This window comes from Cryptomeria japonica, chromosome 4 (assembly GCF_030272615.1).
Source record: "Cryptomeria japonica chromosome 4, Sugi_1.0, whole genome shotgun sequence".
NCBI classification, from domain to species: Eukaryota; Viridiplantae; Streptophyta; class Pinopsida; order Cupressales; family Cupressaceae; genus Cryptomeria; species Cryptomeria japonica.
The window spans coordinates 433,861,979-433,883,756 of NC_081408.1; positions in this window are offsets into that span (position 1 = coordinate 433,861,979).

Genomic DNA, 21,778 nt, shown 5'->3' on the forward strand with positions numbered 1-21,778 from the left:
CAAGAAAGAAGTTAATATTGGAAAATTGGAGGAATTGGTTATGTGTTGCATTGATGTTTTGTCATTGATGGAAACAATGACTGTTTTGGTTGTTTACCGATTTTCGGTAGGTTCCGGTAGAGTGGTTGGATTATGATATTGATCCAGTATGCTTCGGTTTATGGAATTGGTTTGGATTTTTCATTCATGCTATTCAGATGTGTATCACAATTAGTTGGTTCGAGATTTGATGACTCAGGAGCTATCATTTGTTCTAGTAATCCTTTTGGTCACCGGTAAGGGTTTTACCGATAGAGCTTTGTTGAAGATATTTTGATGCACTTGATAAATGGTGTTGGTGCGGCTTCTAGATGGCTTTCGGGATGCTATTGGTTATTTTGTTTGTGTTCATGTTGATTAATGGTGTTACATTTCAGACCAGACCTAATGCTATCTTATTCTGCTAGGTTGTGGACCGATTTATGTAACGTGTTGGTGGATGATCCCGATGCATTTTTGGTTGGATCTATTGATTGGATTATGTTGTTTCAATCTTAGGCCGACTTGGTTGATCATTGGATTGCGGGTTTATGTTATGAATTTATTGTATTATCTTTTAGGTGGCCGTCCTAATTGTTTAGGTCTCGGGTTGGTATAAATATGTAAGATCTCTTTGCAGATCGTGGGATTTTTGGGATATAGAATTATCTGTGTGCGAATAAGGTTGTAATCATATGCAAAGGTTTTGGTCGATCATAGGTGATCGAATTGGGTTGGTGAAAGAGGTTTACAATCTTCGATACTGAGCTTGACCAAAACTGTATTCAGGCATAGGAGATGCTATTCTTGCAGTTCACTCTTCTTTTCAGATTGTAGTCTGGATTTATTTTGTAGTCAGTGAGGCTCCTTTTGTGATGAGCAGTGCGCTCTAGGCTGTTGGACTTCCTGCATGTGCAGGCCCCTATTTTTGTAATCACATACATATTGCAAAAGTATTATCTGACCATGGGCAGGCTTCCCACTATGGTTTTCCCTTTACTGGGTTTTCCACATATAAATATTGGTGCTATTTTTTGTGGATGGTTGGTAAATGTTCTATGGTTTATATTTGTGCTTTACTATTATATCTACTGTTCCGGTAATAAGGTTTTAATGCTTAAAGTTCTATAATATGTTAACAACTGATTCACCCCCCTCAATTGTTCACTGGTTATCTGAGCTATCTAATAATTGGTATCAGAGTCTATCCCTCTCTGCAAAAGATTAACTGCTTGAGGAAGATCCTATGACATCTAATAGTTCAAGTTGATCAAGTTCATCTATAGCTGTTTTCCAGAGAGAAATTCCTAGACTCGATGGAACAAATTTCAGAGTATGGAAGATTCAGATGGAGACTCATTTGAGATGTCTTAGTAAGGAGATTTGAGAGATCACTGAGAAAGGATATATACCTCATAATCTGACATCTGGAAATCCTCCTCCGACAGGCTTGGATAAGGACATTGAAAATGATTGTAGAGCTAGAGAAGCCCTTTTGTGTGCACTTTCTGATCAACAACTTATGGGACTAACTGACAAATCACTGCAAAGGCTATATGGGATAAATTGGAGTCTTTGAATGAAGGTGACCCTACTGTTAAAATTGCTAAACTTGATTGTTACCGAGTGAGATATGAGAACCTGAAGATGGAAGAAGATGAAAGGATTACTGCTTTTATGGAGAGAGTTAATGAAATTGTTCTGGGAATTCAATATTGTGGTGGATCTCTGAGCGAAGATGAAATAGTTTCTAAAATGTTGAGAGCTTTGCCACCAGCTTATAAGATGAAGGATACTGCAATTAATGAGTTGATAACATAGACAAACACCTCTGTTAATAGGGATACCTTGGTTGGGAAGTAATCTGCTTTTGAGCTTGAGGAATTTGGTCCTTCTGGAGTTGTAAAATCTGAACCTGCTTTTCATGCATCTACATCATCTACCAACAAGAGTAACCAGAAAGCCTTATATACTAAGGAACTTGAGGAAATGAAGAAAGAAGATGAAGAGTTTGAGCAACTTGAAGCCTTATTTGCTAGAAGAGTACCTAAAGGTCTGACAAGAAGTAAGTATGAAGGAAAATCACCTTTTAAATGTTTTGCATATAATAAGATAGGTCATTTTGCATCTAGATGTCCCGAAAGGAATTCAAGATTTGAGGAAAGATCTAGAAGATCTTTTAGGCCTAACCATGATTATCAGAACAAGCATAAGTACAAGAGGAACAAAGAAAAATCATGCTACTATGCAGATGAGGAAGGTGTGACTGATTCTGATGATGAACCGACACAAGATTCAGCTAGTGGATTCGACAATGGAAAGGAATGGGTATTCTTGGCTATCAAGGAAGATGATCCGATACCTGAAGAAAAGGCCCTTGTTGCTAAATTTGAAGACAAGGATGAATGGGTGATAGATAATGGATGTTCACACCATATGACTGAAGATAAAAGGAAGTTTCTATCTTTGCAAGAATTTGATGGCGGTCTGGTTAGATTTGGAGATGACAAAGCATGCATGATCAAGGGAAGATGAACTATATCATTGGATGGTAAGAATGATACTGATAATGTTTATTATGTTGAAGGTTTAAGGCATAATATTTCGAGTGTAGGACACTTGGTGGATAAGGGATTTTAGTTATAGTTCAAGGATGGAAAATGCAAGATTATCAACAGATCTGGATTGGAGATTGCAACCGGTACTCAGACTAAAGGTAACATATTTCATTTGAACTCTAGTGAGAAGACATGTTTGATTGTGCAAATTGATGAGAGTTGGCTATGGAATAAGAGGTTGTGTCATGTGAATTTTGATTGCATTGTAAAGATCAGTTCTACTAAGGCGGTTAGAGATATACGTAAGATTGTGAAGCCCTATAACCCGATATGTAAGGAATGTCAAATGGGAAAGCAAGTTAGAACTTATTTTAAGAGTATACAAACCAAATCTAATGGTGTTCTTGATCTTATTCATACCAATTTATGTGGTGCTATTAGAATCAAAAGTTTTCAGGATGATAGATATTTTGTGCTAATCATTGATGACTATTCTAGAATGATGTGGGTTACTTTTCTAAGGGAGAAATATGAAGCATTCAAAAAGTTTAAAATATTTAAAGCTAAAGTTGAGACATAGACATGATTGAAGATTAAATTCTTAAGGTCTAATCAGGGTGGAGAATTCACATCTGGTAAATTTAACAGTTATTATGAAAAGAATGGGATAAGGAGACAGTTATCTGCACCCTAGACACCTCAACAAAATGGAGTTGTGGAAAGGAAGAACAAAACTATCTTGGATGTAGCTAGAACTATGATGATGGAAGCTAATAATCTGCCTCATATTTACTGGAGAGAAGCTGTGAGGATGGTGGTTTACACATTCAATAGAATTCATATGAAAGGAGACACTAATAAGACACCTTATGAGTTATGGTTTGGTCATACACCTACAATTAAGTATTTCAAAATCTTTGGTAGTAAATGTTATATCAAAAGAGATGATTCTATTGGAAAGTTTGATCCTAGATGTGATGAAGGGATATTTCTTGGTTATTATAATGAAATAAAAGCATATAGATGTTATAACAAAAGATTGCACAGAATTGTAGAGAGCACTAATGTCAAGGTGGATGAGCTGAACAAAAGTCAAATAAGAACTTATGAGAGAGAACTGGTAGTGGAAATGATCATAACTGAACCGGTAGCACCTACACTGCAACATAATGTTGAACCAGTTACTCCGGTAGTATCAGAAAATTCAATAGTAACTGAATATCAGAGTAGAGGAATATAAAATCAGAAGACTCCTAAGTATGTTAGGTTAAATAATTCAGAAGATCAAATACTTGGAGACAAGAATAAATGAGTGATGACAAGAAGAGGGTTGGTAGCTCATGAGGCATGTTTAATTTCTCAAATTGAACCGAAATCAGTAATTGAAGCATGTAAAGATGAATGTTCGATAAAAGATATGGAAGAGGAATTAGATCAGATAGAAAAGAATAATCCATGGTCTTTAGTTCCTCGGCCTAAAAATAAGAATGTTATTGGGACTAAATGGGTTTTTAGGAATAAATTGAATGAAGATGGACAAGTTGTGAGGAATAGGGCTAGATTGGTTTGTAAAGGATATTCTCAGAAGGAAGGAATTGATTATGACGAGACTTTTACTCTGGTAGCTAGGATTGAAGCTGTGAGATTATTTCTTGCTTATGCTGCCCATAAGAACTACAAGGTTTATCAGATGGGTGTTAAGTGTGCATTTATGAATGGAGATCTTGAAGAGGAAGTTTATATTGAGAAGCATGATGGATTTTTACTTTCAGATGACAAAAACATGGTTTGCAAGTTAAGGAAAGCTTTATATGGATTGAAACAAGCATCTAGAGCTTGGTATGCAAGATTGGATAAATATATTTTGAAGCTTGATTTTACTAAGGTAATGCTAACAATACTTTATATTATAAGATCACTGATGATGACATATTGATTATTGAAGTCTTTGTTGATGATATCATTTTTGGAGGTGAGGATAAGCTATGCATGGAATTCTTTGATAATATGAAGAATGAATTTGAGATGTCTATGATTAGGGAGATGAAATTTTTCTTAGGTTTGCAGATTAATTTGACTGATAAAGGTATTTTCATCTATTAAACTAAGTATACTAGGGAGTTGTTGAAGAAATTTGTTATGGAAAATTCTAAACCAGTTGGTACTCCTATGGTTACAAGTGAGAAATTGACTAAGATAGATGCATCAACACCGATAAATCCTACAAGGTATACAAGTCTATGATTGGAGGTTTGTGATATCTGACTCGAACTAGACTAGATAAAATGAATATTGTTTGTATTGTATCAAGATATCAGAGTGATCCTAGAGAGAATCATGAGAGTGCGGTGAAAAGGATTTTCAAGTATTTGCAAGGAACATCTGAATATGGTTTGTGGTATCCTAAAAATGATGATTTTACACTATGTGCATATACAAATGCAAATTGGGTTGGAGATGTTGATGACCAAAAGAGCACATCTGATGGAGCTTTCTTTCTTGGAAATAAATTTATTTCATGGATCAACAAGAAGCAGTCATGTACCTCTTTATCTAGTACCGAAGCTGAGTATGTTGTTGCTGCTACTAACTGTACACAAGTTATATGGATGAAGCAAATGTTGAAGGATATAGGGGTGGATTGTAATGAAATGGTAGTTATTCACTGTGATAACTCCCCTGCTATTGACATATCAAAGAATCCGATATTTCATTCTAAGACAAAGCACATATCTATCAAGTACAACTTTTGAAGGAGAAGGTGGAAGCAAATGAAGTCAGACTGATTTATGTGAACACTAAAGACCATATTGCAAATATCTTCACTAAACCTTTGCCTAAGGAATCATTTGAGTACTTCAGAGACAGATTGGGGGTTTCTGCCCCTTCGATAGAGACCCGAGTGACGCTGATTGACATAAGTCTGATATGCATTTACAGAGCTACTATTCATTCCAGATTGATGTGTTGGTGCTACTACTCAGGGGGAGTAGTCAGCTGTGTGGTTGAATAGATTTATGATTTTTCTTTGATGTTTATGTCAAATTTTTAGCCTTGATGTAAAAGGGGGAGAGATATATGTGTAAAATAGAGCTTAACAGAATATCAGTCAAAGTGAGATGAGAGCTTAACAAGGATATCATTCACAAGGGGAGTTTGTTAACTTCATTGTAATATCATCTTATGGGAGATTGTTGGTTGTCTTCCTTTGGGGGAGACTTGTTTGGCATTGCTTGGCACTTGGATGTTTTTCACATTCACATCTAGTGTTGCCATCAATGCCAAAGAGGGAGATTGCTAGAAAATTGGAAGAATTGATTATTTGTTGCATTGATGTTTTGTCATTGATGGCAACACCGACTATTTTGGTTGTTCACTGGTTTTTGGTAAATTTCGGTAGAGCGACTAGATTATGATATTGATCTGGTATGCTCCAGTATGCTTCAGTTTATGGAATTGGTTTAGGTATGTCATTTATGCTATTTAGATGTGTATCACGATCAATTGGTTTGGGATTTGATGACTTAGGAGCTATCATTTGTTCTAGTAAGCCTTTTGGTCATTGGTAAGGGTTTTACCGACAAAGCTTTGTTGAAGATCTTTTGATGCACTTGATAAGTGGTGTTGGTGCGGCTTCTAGATGGCTTTTAGGATGTTGTTGGTTATCTTGTTCATGATCCTGTTGATCAGTGGTGTTACATTTCAGACCGGACCTAATGTTATCTTATTCTACTAGTTTATGGACCAATTTATGTAACGTGTTGGTGGATGATCCTGATGCATTTCCAGTTGGATCTATTGATTGGATTATGTTGTTTCGGTCTTAGGCCAACTTGGTTGATCATTGGATTGTGGGTTTATGTTATGAATTTATTGTATTATCTTTTAGGTGGACGACCTAATTATTTAGGTCCCAAGTTGGTATAAATATGATGTAAGATCTGTTTGTAGATCGTGGGGTTTTTGTGATATAGGATTATCTATGTGTGAATAAGGTTGTAATCATATGCAGAGGTTTTGGTCAATCATAGGTGATTGAATTGGGTTGGTGAAAGAGGTTTAAGACCTCTGATATTGAGCTTAACCAGAACTGTATTCAAGCATAGGAGAGGCTATTCTTGCAGTTCACTCTTCTTTCCGGATTGTATTCTAGATTTATTTGTAGTTAGTGAGGCTCCTTTTGTGATGAGCAGTGCACTCTAGGCTATTGGCCTTCCTGCATGTGCAGGCCCCTCTTTTTGTAATCACATATTGCAAAAGTATTATCTGACTGTGTGTAGGCTTCCCACCTTGGTTTTTCCCTTTACTGAGTTTTCCACGTACAAATCTTGGTGTTATCTTTTGTGGATGGTTGGTAAATGTTCTATGGTTAATCGGGTAGGTCCTAACAGGCCTTACATTCTAAATCCCTCAATTGGGTAGCTCAACATCTGAGTGTTAAATCCTCTTGCGAGGTTGATCCTAACAAGGCTCATCATCTAAATCCCTTAATTGGGTGACTCCTAACATGGTGTGCTCCTAATAGGGCATCTTTGTAAGCTCCTAACCGGGCTAGGCTCCTAACAAGGCACATTTTGAAAGAGTGCACAATTATTGTGGGTGCCAATTCCCATCGTGGTTTTTCCCTATTTGGGTTTCCACGTGAAAAACATGGTGTTCATATGGTGAATGTTTTTATGTGCTGTTATGTTTTATTTTCTAGTTTATGCATGTTGATGAATACTCATTGAGAAGTTTTGTTAAATTAGTTTAACAGTTGGTTATCAGGGATTACCAGTAATGGTAAAGAGTTTATTACTAGTTTATGATTGATTTGGTGAAGTTTTATAAGTTCAAGTTTTAAGTTTGAATTTGTTGTTAATATTGATTCACTCCTCCTCATAGTATTAACTGGATCCACTAAGATTAACAGTGATAGCGACCCATTGAATTGTTCATCATCCACTGGATCTATCTCAATAATGTTGGAGGTCTCTTCCTTCGGAATGGATTGACATTCTTCATTCGAATCTTCTTTTAAAACATTCAACAATACTTCGGGAGGTTGAAGTTGGTGATGAATAATTCCATTTGCAACAACTTGCTTGTCTTGAAACAATGTAGACAATGACTCCTCTTGTATTTTTTCTTAAGATCTTTCACCTTCCCAAAGTGAAGTTTGTCAAATTTGGGCACAAACAAAAGATTGGTAAAACATATCTCTATCTAAAGACAAATCTGAAAGTGAAGTTTCAGACTTAGATCAACAATGGAAGCTCCACCAAATGCCCCCAAAACTCATAAGGATGATGCACAAGTGGAATTTCCAAATGTGGAGGTAGTTTGAAATGAAAAATCAGTTAGAAGACACCTGCAACTATGGAGTTTTAGACTGTAACAACAATGGTGTAATTCAGAAAATGCCTCCAAATCACTCCAAAATGGCTTCTAAATGAAATCGCCTAAGTGTGTGATGGCTAGGAGTGAAAAGTTTTTTGAAGACAAGTCTAAAAATGTGTGTTTCAGACTTACCAACACCTTGCAAAGTGACAAGAAACCCTGGAAATGATGGAAAATTGACTTAAAAATACTTTCCAAGTAAAATTGCTAAGGTAGGTAAGTGGATGGAAATGATGTTTGTTTTGAGGACAACGAGTAACAATGGTGTCTCAGACCTGCAACAAAAATGAATTTTTCTGAAAATGCATAAAAAAATTCACAAAATCACCTCCAAGCAAAATTGCCTTAGTGTGGAAGAGCTGTGCAATGAAGAATAATTCTGAAAAAGTGTTCCCAACCAACAATGGAGTCCAAATAATCTTCAACAATGGAGGAAAAATTAGGTCTAAAAATTTATAATAGCAAGGAGCAACAATGCCAACCCACAATTGTGGAGGGAATGCACCAAAAATGGGGAAGAATTATCTCCCAAATAAAATCACCCCACTTGGAGAAGTAGCACCACCTCCCAAATCTGAAAATTACTCTAAAAAACTTGCTCCAATGGCTACCAAGAAATATCGCCCAATTGGGAATAGGCAGAAAATGAACAACAAAACTAACTTTCAGCTCCAAATGTGTCTAGTAAACAATTCACCAAGATCACCCAGCTGGAGAAAATCACCCAAAATTGCAGCTTAGCAATCACACTCAACAAATATAATGATATTTTAATGTTGGTCACCCCTCTTTAAACATGTTTTCACCTTGATTTTTCACCACACAAGCAATGCGAGATAATACATTTGCACTTTTACACTTGTGTTAGAAAATCAACTTGCCTAAGAATATTTAATTTTTAATTTTTTAAACCATTATTAGTAATTAAATAATTATTTTTAATTTTTTAAATAATCATCAACACTTGTAAAAGCAATTAAATTTTGGGTCAATTTATTAAAGATATTTCAAAATTTAGATCAAAATTGACCTCAAAGGAAAATTGCCCCCTTTTGGGATAAAAATTCCAATGAAAAATTATTAAAATTCATTAAAATGCCCTTGGGGTGAAAATCGCCCCATGTCTGGATAAAAATCCTGACAAAATTTCATCAAACTTGAACAAATTTGCCTCTAGGGGAAAATTGACCCCTGCCTGTGTTAGACAGTTCAAATAACTAGAAGACAACTGAGAGGGGGGGGCGGTGGGGTGAATCAGTTGTCTTAGATTACTAGAACATTTAGCAATTAAAACTTTAATACCAGAACCCAAAATATTAATACCGGAATGCTTAAACCAAATACCTGAATAGAAGTTAAACCAATTAAGCATAAACAATAATCAGAGAATAAATACCATCTACATGACACCAAGATTTATACGTGGAAAACCTGATAAAGGGAAAAACCACGGTGGGAAGCCTACCCACAGTCAAATAATAATTCTGCAGTAAGTATGTGAATTACAATTGAGGGGCCTACACTTGCAGGATGACCAACAACCTAGAGAGCATTGCTCATCACAAACGGAGTTTCATTGACTACATAGAAATACAAACTACAATCCAGAAGAATGAATGAACTACAAAGATAACATCTCCTATGCCTGCGTATAGTTCTGGTTAAGCTCAATACTGGAGGACTAAATCCTCTTAAATAAACCCAACTCGATCTCCAATGATTGACCAAATCCTCTACCTGAATGATATTGCATTATTTACACATTACATATCCATATCCCATACCATAACTATATACTTGATGATCTACAATGAGATCTTACATCATATATATACAAACCCTTGACCATAAACAATCATGCCGGCCACCAGACAATAAACCAATTACATAATTACAAAATATGTTAGCCTTAGACCAAATAAATAATCCAACACATAAGACATCCCAAAAACACATCAAGAGGTCCAATCCACACGTTATATTAAGCCGGTCCATAACTTAGATAACACCGGGACCCAATATAGGTCCACATGCTATAGCAATGATCTCCATCCGCCAAGTCTCAAACATGATTACCAACAACATCCTGAATGTATACTAGAAGCTGCACCAACACCACTTATGCATATCATCAAAGATCTTCATCAAAACTCTGCCGGTGAAACCCTCGTCGAAACCACAAACCAAGCTTCCAAGAAAACAAGATACCATCCGATCACTAGACCAAAACCAACTTTTTGAATATGAATATGAGTATCATGAGTAAGACAATTCCATAACCAAACCATATTGGACCATACCGGATCATGCCAGATCCAATCCAACCATAAACCATACATCCTACCGGGACTAGATGGGTGCTAGTAAAGCATCCAAAATAGCTAGTGTTGACATCAATGACAAAACATCAATGCAACACATAATCAATTCTTCCAAATGGCCAACAATCTTCCCCTTTGACATTGATGGCAACACTAGATGTGAAAAACATCTAAATACCAAGATATGCCAAACAATTCTCCCCCAATGGAAGACAACCAACAATCTCCCACTCAAAGATAAAGAAATGAAGTTTTAAAACAAAAACCAAACTCATCCTGTGAATAATATCTCTGTAAAGATTTTAATTACACACATATATCTCCCCCTAATGTATACAACTCCATTTTTTTTTCACATCAATAGCTCCCCCCTTTGACATCAATGCCAGAAATGTGACATAAATATCAAAGCAAAAACATAACCCACTAAAACACAAAGCTAACTACTCCCCCTGAGCAGTAGCATCCCCACATCAGTGCCAGAATAAATTATATCTTTGATAATAAATACTAGATTGATTCCAAAACACATCAATCAGTTCTCTACCGGAGGAGCGGAAACCCCTAATCCGTCTCTCAGGTACTCAAATGCTTCTTTATGCAAAGGGTTAGTGAAAATATCTGCAATCTGCTCTTTAGTGTTCACATAAACCAATCCGACTTCATTTTCTTCCAACTTCTCCTTCACAAAGTTATACTTGATAGATATGTGTTTAGTCTTAGAATGAAATACCAGATTCTTTGATATGTCAATAGCAACAAAGTTATCACAGTGAATAACTACCGGTCCAGTGCAATGCACTTTGATATCCTTCAACATTTGCTTCATCCATAGAACCTGTGTACAGTTAGTAGTAGCAACAACATACTCAACTTCAATAGTAGATAAAGAAGTACATGACTTTTTCTTGCTGATCCATGAAACCAACTTCTTTCCAAGAAAGAAAGCTCCACCAGAAGTACTTTTCCGGTCATCAACATCTCCAGCCCAATCAACATTTGTATATGCACATAAAGTAAAGTCATCTTCCTTAGGGTACCACAAACCATATTCTGATGTACCTTGGAAGTATCTAAAAATCCTTTTCACCGCACTCTCATGATTTTCTCTAGGATCACTCTGATATCTAGATGCAATACAAACAACATTCATTATGTCAGGCCTAGTCTGAGTCAAATAAAGCAGACCTCCAATCATGAATTTGTATCTTGTAGGATTTACCAGTTCAAAAACATCTTTCCTGGTCAATTTCTCACTTGTAACCATATGAGTACATACTAGTTTAAAATCTCCCATACCAAATTTCTTCAACAATTCCCTAACATACTTAACTTGATAGGTGAAAATACCTTTGCCAGTTTGAGTAATCTACAAACCTAAGAAAAATTTCTTTTCCCCAATCATAGACATTTCAAATTCTTTCTCCATATTCTTAGAAAATTCCATGCACAACTTATCTTCACCTCCAAAAAGAATATCATCAACAAATACTTCAATAATCAGTATATCATCATCAGTGATCTTATAATATAAATTACTATTAGCATTACCCTTAGTAAAACCAAGCTTCAAAAGATATTAATCCAACCTTGCATACCAAGCTCTAGATGTCTGTTTCAATCCATATAAAGCTTTCCTTAACTTGCAAACCATGTTTGTATCATCTAATAGTAAAAAACTACCAGGTTGCTCAATATAAACTTTCTCATCAAGATCCCCATTCAAAAATGCACATTTAACATCCATTTGATAAACCTTGTAGTTCTTATGGGCAACATAGACAAGAAATAATCTTACAAATTCAATCCTAGCTATAGGTACAAAAGTCTCTCCATAATCAATTCCTTTCTTTTGAGAATATCCTTTACAAACCAATCTAGCCTTATTCCTTACAACTTGACCATCCTCATTCAATTTATTCCTAAAAACCCATTTAGTTCCAATAACATTCTTATTTTTAGGTCGGGGAGCCAAAGTCCATGTGTTATTCTTCTTAATTTGATCTAATTCTTCTTCCATAGCTTTCAACCAATATTCATCTTACATGCTTCAATTATCGATACCGATTCAAGTTGAGAAATTAAACATACCTCTTTAGTTGTCAGTCTTCTTCTTGTCATCACTCCATTGTTCTTATCCCCAATGATCTGATCTTCTGAATGATTTAGTCTCACATACCTAGGAGTCTTATAACTCTCTGTTCCTCTTGCCGGTTCTTCAGTTGATGTAGAATTTTCTGATACTGTCGGAGTAACTGGTTCAACACTTTGTTTCGATAAAGATGCTACCGGTTCAGATATAATCACTTCCACCGCTAGTTCCTTCTCATAAACTCTAATTTGACCTCTATTCAGCTCATCTACCTTGACATTAGCACTCTCCACAATTCTTTGCAATCTCTTGTTATAACATCTATATGCTTTGCTTTCACTAGAATAACCAAGAAATATGCCTTCATCACATCTTTGATCAAATTTTCTAATGATATCATCTCTCCTGATATAACATTTACTACCAAATATTCTGAAATACTTAATTGTAGGTGTATTGCCAAACCATAATTCATAAGGTGTCTTACTGGTTTCTCCTTTGATATGTACTATGTTGAATGTATAAACTGTTGTTCTCACTGCTTCTCTCTAGTAGATATGAGGTGGACTAGCTTCCATCATCATTGTTCTAGCAACATCCAAGATAGTTCTATTCTTCCTTTCCACAACTCCATTCTGCTGAGGTGTCCGGGGAGCAGGAAATTGCCTCCTTATACCATGCTTCTCACAAAAGTTATTAAACTCACCGGATGTGAATTCTCCACCATGATCTGAACTCAAACATTTAATCTTCATCCTGTCTTAGTTTCCACTTTAGCTTTAAAGATTTTAAAATTTTCAAAAGCCTCATATTTCTCCCTTACAAAAGTAATCCACATCATTATAGAATAATCATCAATGATTAGCATGAAATATCTCACCTTGAATTTTTTTAACTCTACCAGGGCCACACAAATCAGTATGAATAAGATCAAGAACATCATTAGATTTATCTTGTATACTCCTAAAAGAGGTTCTGACCTGTTTACCCATTTGAAATTCTTTACATACCGGATTATAGGGTTTCACAATCTTAGGTATATCTCTAACTGCCTTAGTTGAACTGATCTTCACAATGCAATCAAAATTCACATGACACAGCCTCTTATGCCATAGCCAACTCTCATCAATTTGTGCAATCGTAATGTCTTCTCATCAGAATTCAAATGAAATAGATTACCTTTTGTTTATGTATCGGTTGCAATCTCCAAACCAGATCCGTTAACAATTTTTCATTTTCCATCCTTGAACTGTAATTGAAATCCCTTATCCACCAATTGCCCTTTACTCAAAAGATTATGCTTCAAACCTCCAACAAAATAAACTTTATCAATATTGTTCTTACCATCCAATTATATAGTTCCTTTTGTTTGCAATTGACACTCATTGGATTCATTTTGTTTTTATTGATGACAACAAGATCAGATGAAAGTCTTATACTGGCACTTGGAGGCATTTACCGACATATATCGGCTTTGGAGAATTCAGGGCTACACCTGCACTGACATCGACATTGGCATCAATACTTCATTTGAAGCTGACATCAAGGAGGATTTACTTAATAAATCATTTTGTAAATATTGTCAAGGCCAACATTGAATATCTTTTATCAATGTATTGTAAGCCGACATAAGGCATATCATTTGTAATAGGTATACAAGTCAATCTGATAGGTTATTTTGTAAGATATGAGACATATGAAATGTGTGGATATAGTAGAATATAGTAGAACTGTATGATGCAAAATATATGTATAAAGATCATTTTGTATGCGAGTGCTATACCATGCAATGATCTGTAGATAGCTTGGAAAACATTCTTGGAGGAGAAGTGATACTGGTAGTAGTTCAGGGTTTATGAACCGGTACAGAGTAGAGCCATAACCGGAATTCTATTTGGCATAATAGATGCATTATTGAGTTTATTTTTAGTAATTTAATTTAGCAGAAAGCTTGTAGTCAGTGAGGCTCTTTAGTGATGAGCAGTATGCTCTAGGCAGTGTGCCTTCCTGCATGTGCAGGCCCCTATTATATGTAATATCTTTTCATATGGCCAACGAACTGATACACAAATCCCACCATGGTTTTTCCTCATTGAGGGTTTCCACGTATAAATAACTACTTTGAGAGATGATCTGACTAATACAAGTGAGTATAAATAAAAGTTTAGGATCAGTGCTGCATAGTTGGATGACTTATTGAAAATACAAAGACAGATTGATGATTCTAGAGGACTTGGGTTTGTACAAGTTGAAAGCTCTGGTACTGCAAATGGAGATCAGACAACCGGTATGAAGAACTCATCAAAACAGAGGAAACCATCAAGGCAATATAATGCTTATAAATTCAATGGTAGATGTTTTGTTTGCAATAAATTTGGGCATATGGCTAAACAATGTAGAAATAAAGCAAATCAAAACTATAATTCTGTTCTCGGTCAACGCACAAATTGCAAGAAATATGGTCATAGATTAGAAGATTGCAGAATGAATGTTAAATGTCATGCATGTGGAAAGTTTGGACATTTTGCTAATCATTGTAGGTCAACAAATGATACCGGATATGTCAAAGAAATTCAGAAGAACAATGTTACATATTATGCATGCAACAAAATAGGTCATATTGCTAAGTATTGCAGAAGCAAGACTCAACCGGTTAATAATGATAAAGACAATGAGAAAGGAAAGAAGAAAGTAGATGAAATACAACAAGATCACACTAAGAGATGGGTTAGAAAATCTGAAGTACCAAGTGGAGATGGATCTATACTGGCAACTCCACTGGTAGAACAGGGTATTCCTCCACCAGTACGAAATTCCACCCGTAACTAAGCCATAAGCCTTAGGGGTTGGCAAAGTCATCTAAATTTTGCATAGTACCCCGGAAGAGACTTAAGGAGATCTGAAAGAGATATGGAGAATTATGCTCATCATCGATGAAGGTTCACCCAACACATGACTGTGAAACCGACATCCGTAGGGTTGTTGGTGAAGCATTTATTACAAAAGATTAGGGTTTTATTCACTGATAAAAGGGGGTAAGTGTGCATGTGTGAAAAAGAGGAATAAGTATGTGTAAGTTGTAAGATACAACACTTCAATTAAGTCATTACATGTATGGCTAGATAGATATAAACATGAATATGAAAACCATAACAAATCGACCAATTGCCTTCTAAAAGATGCGAGTATAGACTTGCTCCTAGATTTGTATAAGCAATACCAGTGACTAGATTGCACCAAGATGAAAGATTTAATCTATATGAGTATGATATTAAGATAAATGGATGCAAGATTATGCTAGATGGATGAATAGTAAGCTATATGAATTCAAGCAATCATAATTGAACTAAATATGCAAAAAAGAAATTAAACTAAGATGCAATAATCTTAAAAAGAAAGCACGATATCTTCAATGACTCCAGAGCAAAAACTGCATAATAACAATAAATCTCTAGGGTGTTTTGGATGAGAGATGAAGGCTGAATTTATAGAGAATCACAAGAGAGATCAAGAAAAAACACAATTTAGGATAATTGAAATAATAGAGAAATCAGATTCAGTTAACCTTGTGATAGATTCCAATTATAGTTTAATTGAAATGCATTCAGAAAAGAAGTTTGAGTTTGCATTAGAGATATAATTTAATTAATTCCATGTACTTGAGATAAAAATAGGTAATTCCATGCATATTTCTTTGATTTATTCAAGAAAAGAGTCTTTTTTAATGCAACTGAACTTCTTTTCTCAAAAGCTTTGAGTTCCAATTTTAGAGAATGATTAAATTCCTTTTAATTGCTTTTCTGATTTCAAGTTATCTCAATTTAGAAGAAAGAAAGAATATCTCAAGTTTGATTTCTCTTTCAATTCAATTATTTTATTTTATTTTCAATTTAACTCTTTCTTTGTGATTAATTCCTCTTTTGTGATAAATTAATTCATTTTGTATGATTAAATGACAAATTAATTAATTAATTAAATATGCTAGGATATTTAATAAATTTAATAGGATAATTGATCAAAATGATTTTCTTGGAGTGATTTAATTATATTTAATTAATATAGAATAATTCACTTGCCATGTGACATTTAATGATTGAAGAATTAATTAATTGTGTGCTCAAAGTTGATTTAATTGCCTTTGGTTAGGACCTTGGTGATGTTGTCGAAATTAGGGGCCCATGGTTTAGGTGACCATATTTAGGGTATTACATTTGCCCCTCTTTGAATTAATGTGCGAGTAGTGTGTTGGTTCAAAGAATATGTTGATATGTAGGAGATACCGGTTCTGAACTTGATTGATCACAAACCAGATGAAGAGCAAGGTGTTTAGCTTGATTTGAAGCGATGAAGCTGAACATAGTTGATTAAAGCGATACCGATCCCGAACTTGATTGAACTAGGACCGATGAAGAGAAAAGATATCGAACTTGAACTTGATTGATCAAGAAGCGGATCTTACTGATCTAGAACTTGATTAAACTAGACGCAGTGAGCGAAGATAAAAATCAATCTTGAACTTGATGGATCAAGACACGATGAGCGAAGATAAACTGTCCAGCTTGATTTGATGCGGTAAAACCGAACACCTTCTTAGATTGAGCATGTGATCAAAGATACTATTTAAACTTCTGATTGAGTTTAAACGAATAATTAGCTTGATGAAAAGCGATGAAACTGATTAAAGTTAAGAGACTGATTCATATGAAGATGAATATCAACTTGATTTGAAGTGATGAAACTGATATGCCCCTAGCGATTGATTCAATTCAGTTGAATGAGAAATCTCAACTTGATATGAAGCAATGAAGCTAAGATGCCCCTTAGCAATAAGAATTTGTTTGATTTTCTTTATTTGAAAAGTTTTTTTTTTCTCAACTTTTGATGAAGATTTGAAATTTTTTTGCTCAACTTTTGATAAAGATTTGAAAATTTTCATTAGGTCACGAGTATGCCCCCTCAGGAGCGAAATTGAAAGATAGCGAGGGTCTATGATTTTAGGAAATTGTTGGTGATGATTGTGTGTGTGAAAATGTGGAATAAGTCTGTAAGACAACAACACTTCAATTAAGTCATTACATGTATGGTTAGACAGATATAAGCATGAATAATAAAACGATTACAAATCGACCAATTGCCTTCTAAAAGATGCAAGTATAAGATTGCTCTCAGATTTGTATAAGCAATACTAGTGACTAGACTACACCAAGACGAATGATTTAATCTATATGAGCACGAGATTAAGCTAATTGGATGCAAGATTATGCTAGATGGATGAATAGTTCAAGCAATATGGATTCAAGCAATCATGAAATATGCAAAAAGAAATTAAACTAAGATGCAATAATCTCATGAAAATATTTAATAAATTAAACAAGATAATTGATCAAAATGATATTCTTGTAATGATTTAATTAATTAAATAAATATTTAATTAATATTGAGTAATTGATTTTCCATGTGACATTTGATGATAAAAGAATTAATAAATGTGCTCAAGATTGATTTAATTGTCTTTGGTTAGGACCTTGATGATGTTGTTGAGATTAGGGCCCCATGGTTTAGATGACCAATTTTAGGGTATTACATTTGACCCTCTTTGAATTAATGTGCGAGCAACGCGTTGGTTCAAAGAATAGTTGATGTGTCTAGGAGATACTAGTTTCGAACTTGATTGATCATGAACTAGATGAAGATCAAAGTGTTTAGCTTGATTTGAAGTAATGAAGCTAAACAAAGTTGATTAAAGTGATACCGATCCTGAACTTGATTGAACTAGGAACGATAGATAGCAAAGATACCGAACTTGAACTTGATTGATCAAGAAGCGGATCTTATTGATCTACAACTTGATTGAACTAGACACAGTGAGCAAAGATAAAATTGATCTTGAACTTGATGGATCAAGACACGATGAGTGAAGATAAAGTGTCCAGCTTGATTTGATGCGATGAAATTGAACACCTGCTTAGATTGAGCATGTGAGAAAATATACTCTTTAAACTTTTGATTGAGTTTAAATGAATAATCAGCTTGATGAAAAGCGATGAAACTGATTAACGTTAAGAGATTGATTTAGATGAAGACAAATATCAACTTGATTTGAAGCGATGAAACTGATATGACCCTAGTGATTGATTCGATTCAGATGATCGAGAGATCTCAACTTGATATGAAGCGATGAAGCTGAGGTGCCCCTTAGCAATAAGAATTTGATTGATTTTATTTAGTTGAAAAGATTTTTTCTCGACTTTTGATGAAGATTTGAGAATTTTATCAACTTCGAAGATGTGAGGTCATAAGGTCATGAGTATGCCCCATATGGAGCAAAATCGAAAGATAGCGAGGGTACATGATTCTAGGATTTTATTTAGCGATGATAGTTATTTGAGCATAAATGATTCAGATAAATATTTGAAGATTTGGTCTTGATTGATGAGAAATTGAGCACAAAATTTATTTGTAGGATAAATTGAGATTCAACGTTGATTCATTAGAAACTGAGCACAAATTGAAGAAAGATTGAGCTTTTAATGAAAAGCACTAAGTGGTTCAAATTTTGTGAAATTGACTAGCAAAATGATCTCGGATTTTGATTTCGATCCCGAAAATGGAATCAGGACGGATAAATTAGCTAAGGGTACAATTTTCATGTCCATCGGAGAAAGTTGAAAAATTAGGGTTTTGGCTATATAAGGGGTAAAAGCGTCATTTTAAATTCATTTTAACCCTCCAAGTTTGAAAATTCAAAAAGCATTCTATGAAGAAAAATGGGGGTTCCCACACAGGAGCATCGATTCGAGCAACATAGACGACACAATCGACCTTAGAACTATGAGTCAACGGTAACTGATCGATCTTAAACCTTTTAATCATTTCATTTTTGAATTTTTTTGTTGATTTTTTTGAATTTTTAGCCATGTAAAAGTCGACTGTTGTCGATTTGTCGTGCGAGACGGAATCCTGTCTCGTATGACAAACTGCTTTATTTTATTTCATCATTTTAAGTCATTATTTTTGTTGTTCCACATATACCCTTGTATCGTACGAGCTTGTTATAAAGAGACCATTTTGTCATTCTAGGGCTTGTTTCGTGTCGTATCAGATTCTTTTGTCGTCCTACGCCCTATTTTGCCTAGCATATCTATTTCCCCATTTGGTCTCCTTGAGTCAAAATATGGCCCCCCTTTTTTTCTTAATTTTGGTTTTACCTCAGAACTCCAGAGCCCCGAAGTCCCGAGGTCCCTTTTTGGTTCTGACCTCGGAACTCCGAAATCCCAGAGTCCCGAGGTCCCTTTTGTTCCGACCTCGGAACTCTGGAGTCCCGGGCTCCTGAGGTCTTGTTGTTGATCTGACCTCGGAACTCCAAGGTCCTGGAGTCTCGAGGTCCTTGTTGTTCCGACCTCAGAACTCTGAAGTCCTGGAGTCCCAAGGTCATGGGTCTTTTGGCCTCGGAACTCCGGAGTCCCGGAGTCCTGAGGTGGTTTTGTTTTCCTTTCTATCGACCTCGGAACCCCGGGACCCCAGAGTCTCGGGGTCGTATTTATGGTTTTCATATGGAAGGATTTTGGGAGGCTATATATAAGAGATGATGAACTTTTTGAGTTCATTTGTGCATTCAAAACTTCTCCTCCCTAGCCCCAAGTCGCTAACCTCCGGACTCCCAAGCTCTCTCTTGGCCTCGGAACTCCAGAGTCCTGGAGTCCTGAGGTGGTTTTGTTTTCCTTTCTGTCGACCTCGGAACCCTAGGACCCTAGAGTCCCAGGGTCGTGTTTATGGTTTTCATACGGAAGGATTTTGGGAGGCTATATATAAGAGATGATGAACTTTTTGAGTTCAATTGTGCATTCAGAACTTCTCCTCCCTAGCCCCAAGTTGCGAACCTTCGGACTCTCGAGCTCTCTCTTGGCGTTTGTTTAATTTTTGATTCACCAGGTTGGTGAATTTTCTCTCCTTGTATTTTTCTAGATTGGATGTCTTTTCGTGGTATTTGTTTTCTTTTGCGTCTAGTTTTTGGGTGTGCCCTAGTTTTCCACCCCGGAACCCCGGATCCTCGAAGTTCCGGGTTCCCGTTCCATTCCACCCCGGAACCTCAGATCCTTGGAGTTTCAGGTTTTGCCTAGCATTCCACCTCGGAACCCCGGATCCCCGAAGTTCTAGGAGGTTTTTATAGACTCCACCTCAGAACCCCAGATCCTCAGAGTTCTGAGCCTTCTTCCTTTGTGCTTACCCCGAGACCCCGAAGTCTCGAAGTGGATCAAAATTTATCTTTAGTATTGAGGACTGAAAATTTGTGTTTTGCCTACAGGTTCCAGTGGTTAGATGGACTCATCTACCAACAAGAGAGGCAAAGAAATTGATAGACTTCCAGCCACCATGAAATACCAATATCAAGGATAGGTCCATGTTTCGAAGCTGGATGATCAAATAAAATGGGTCACGGACACCGAAGTAAGTCACATAGAAATTGGGGATATTGGAACCCAATTGGATAAACCCAACCTAGATGCTCTCCACCAAAGGATCAAGAGGTCTGGTCTTGTGGAAGCTACTGTATTCCCATAGTCACTACAAGAACCAGAATTTATAATGACCATCGCTCCATTCTACAATCCAGGGACCAGAAAGTGCATTGATGCACAGGGAAAAACTATTATTGACTTGTCGTCGGATATGCTGGGGTTCGTCTTCAGAATCCCAACTAGGGAAGAGGTATTCTTACTAATGGAAGAAGAGGCCTTGAAGACATGGAACGACAAGGTATCAGCCAACAAAAGACACATGAATACCAAGTGGTTGGAAGAAGAGAGAAAAATAAGGCTCAAAGATACAGAGGTCCTGAGGGCGGACTTCAAAGAGCCTCAAAGGGACTTGATTATTATGCTCACTAGGGCTTTTGGCAAGCCTGACTGCAAGCATTTCCACCCCTGGATGTTCTAGTTTATGAGTACCATATTGGTAGGAAAGTAATATTTTGATTGGCCACAAATCCTTTCTGACAATATTTGTAAGTAGATAAGGAGGTACAACATACCCAAAAGTTCTTTTTCACGTCCTATGTCATGTGGGTAGCTGCTAGAGCCAGAAAATTTCCTGGCCTACAGGTAGAAGGACAATTAGGAGAGGAGGGACAAAAGAAGATATGGGAATATTATTCCCAGCTCACTCTAACCAATGCCAAGACACACTTCAAGAGGGTTAATGATGCCTTCATCTTCCCTATAATAATTAAGTTGACTGGAGATGCAAGATATCGAATAAGCCCAGTAGCCATGGCTATCATCTAGGAGTGGGCATGTTGGTTCATCCAAAACCCATGCTCCACTTACATTAGAGCTAGTGGATTCATAGGGAATCCAATGCTGCTGCCTTGTTATTGTAATGATAGGGCAATATTTCTAGAGTATGTGAGA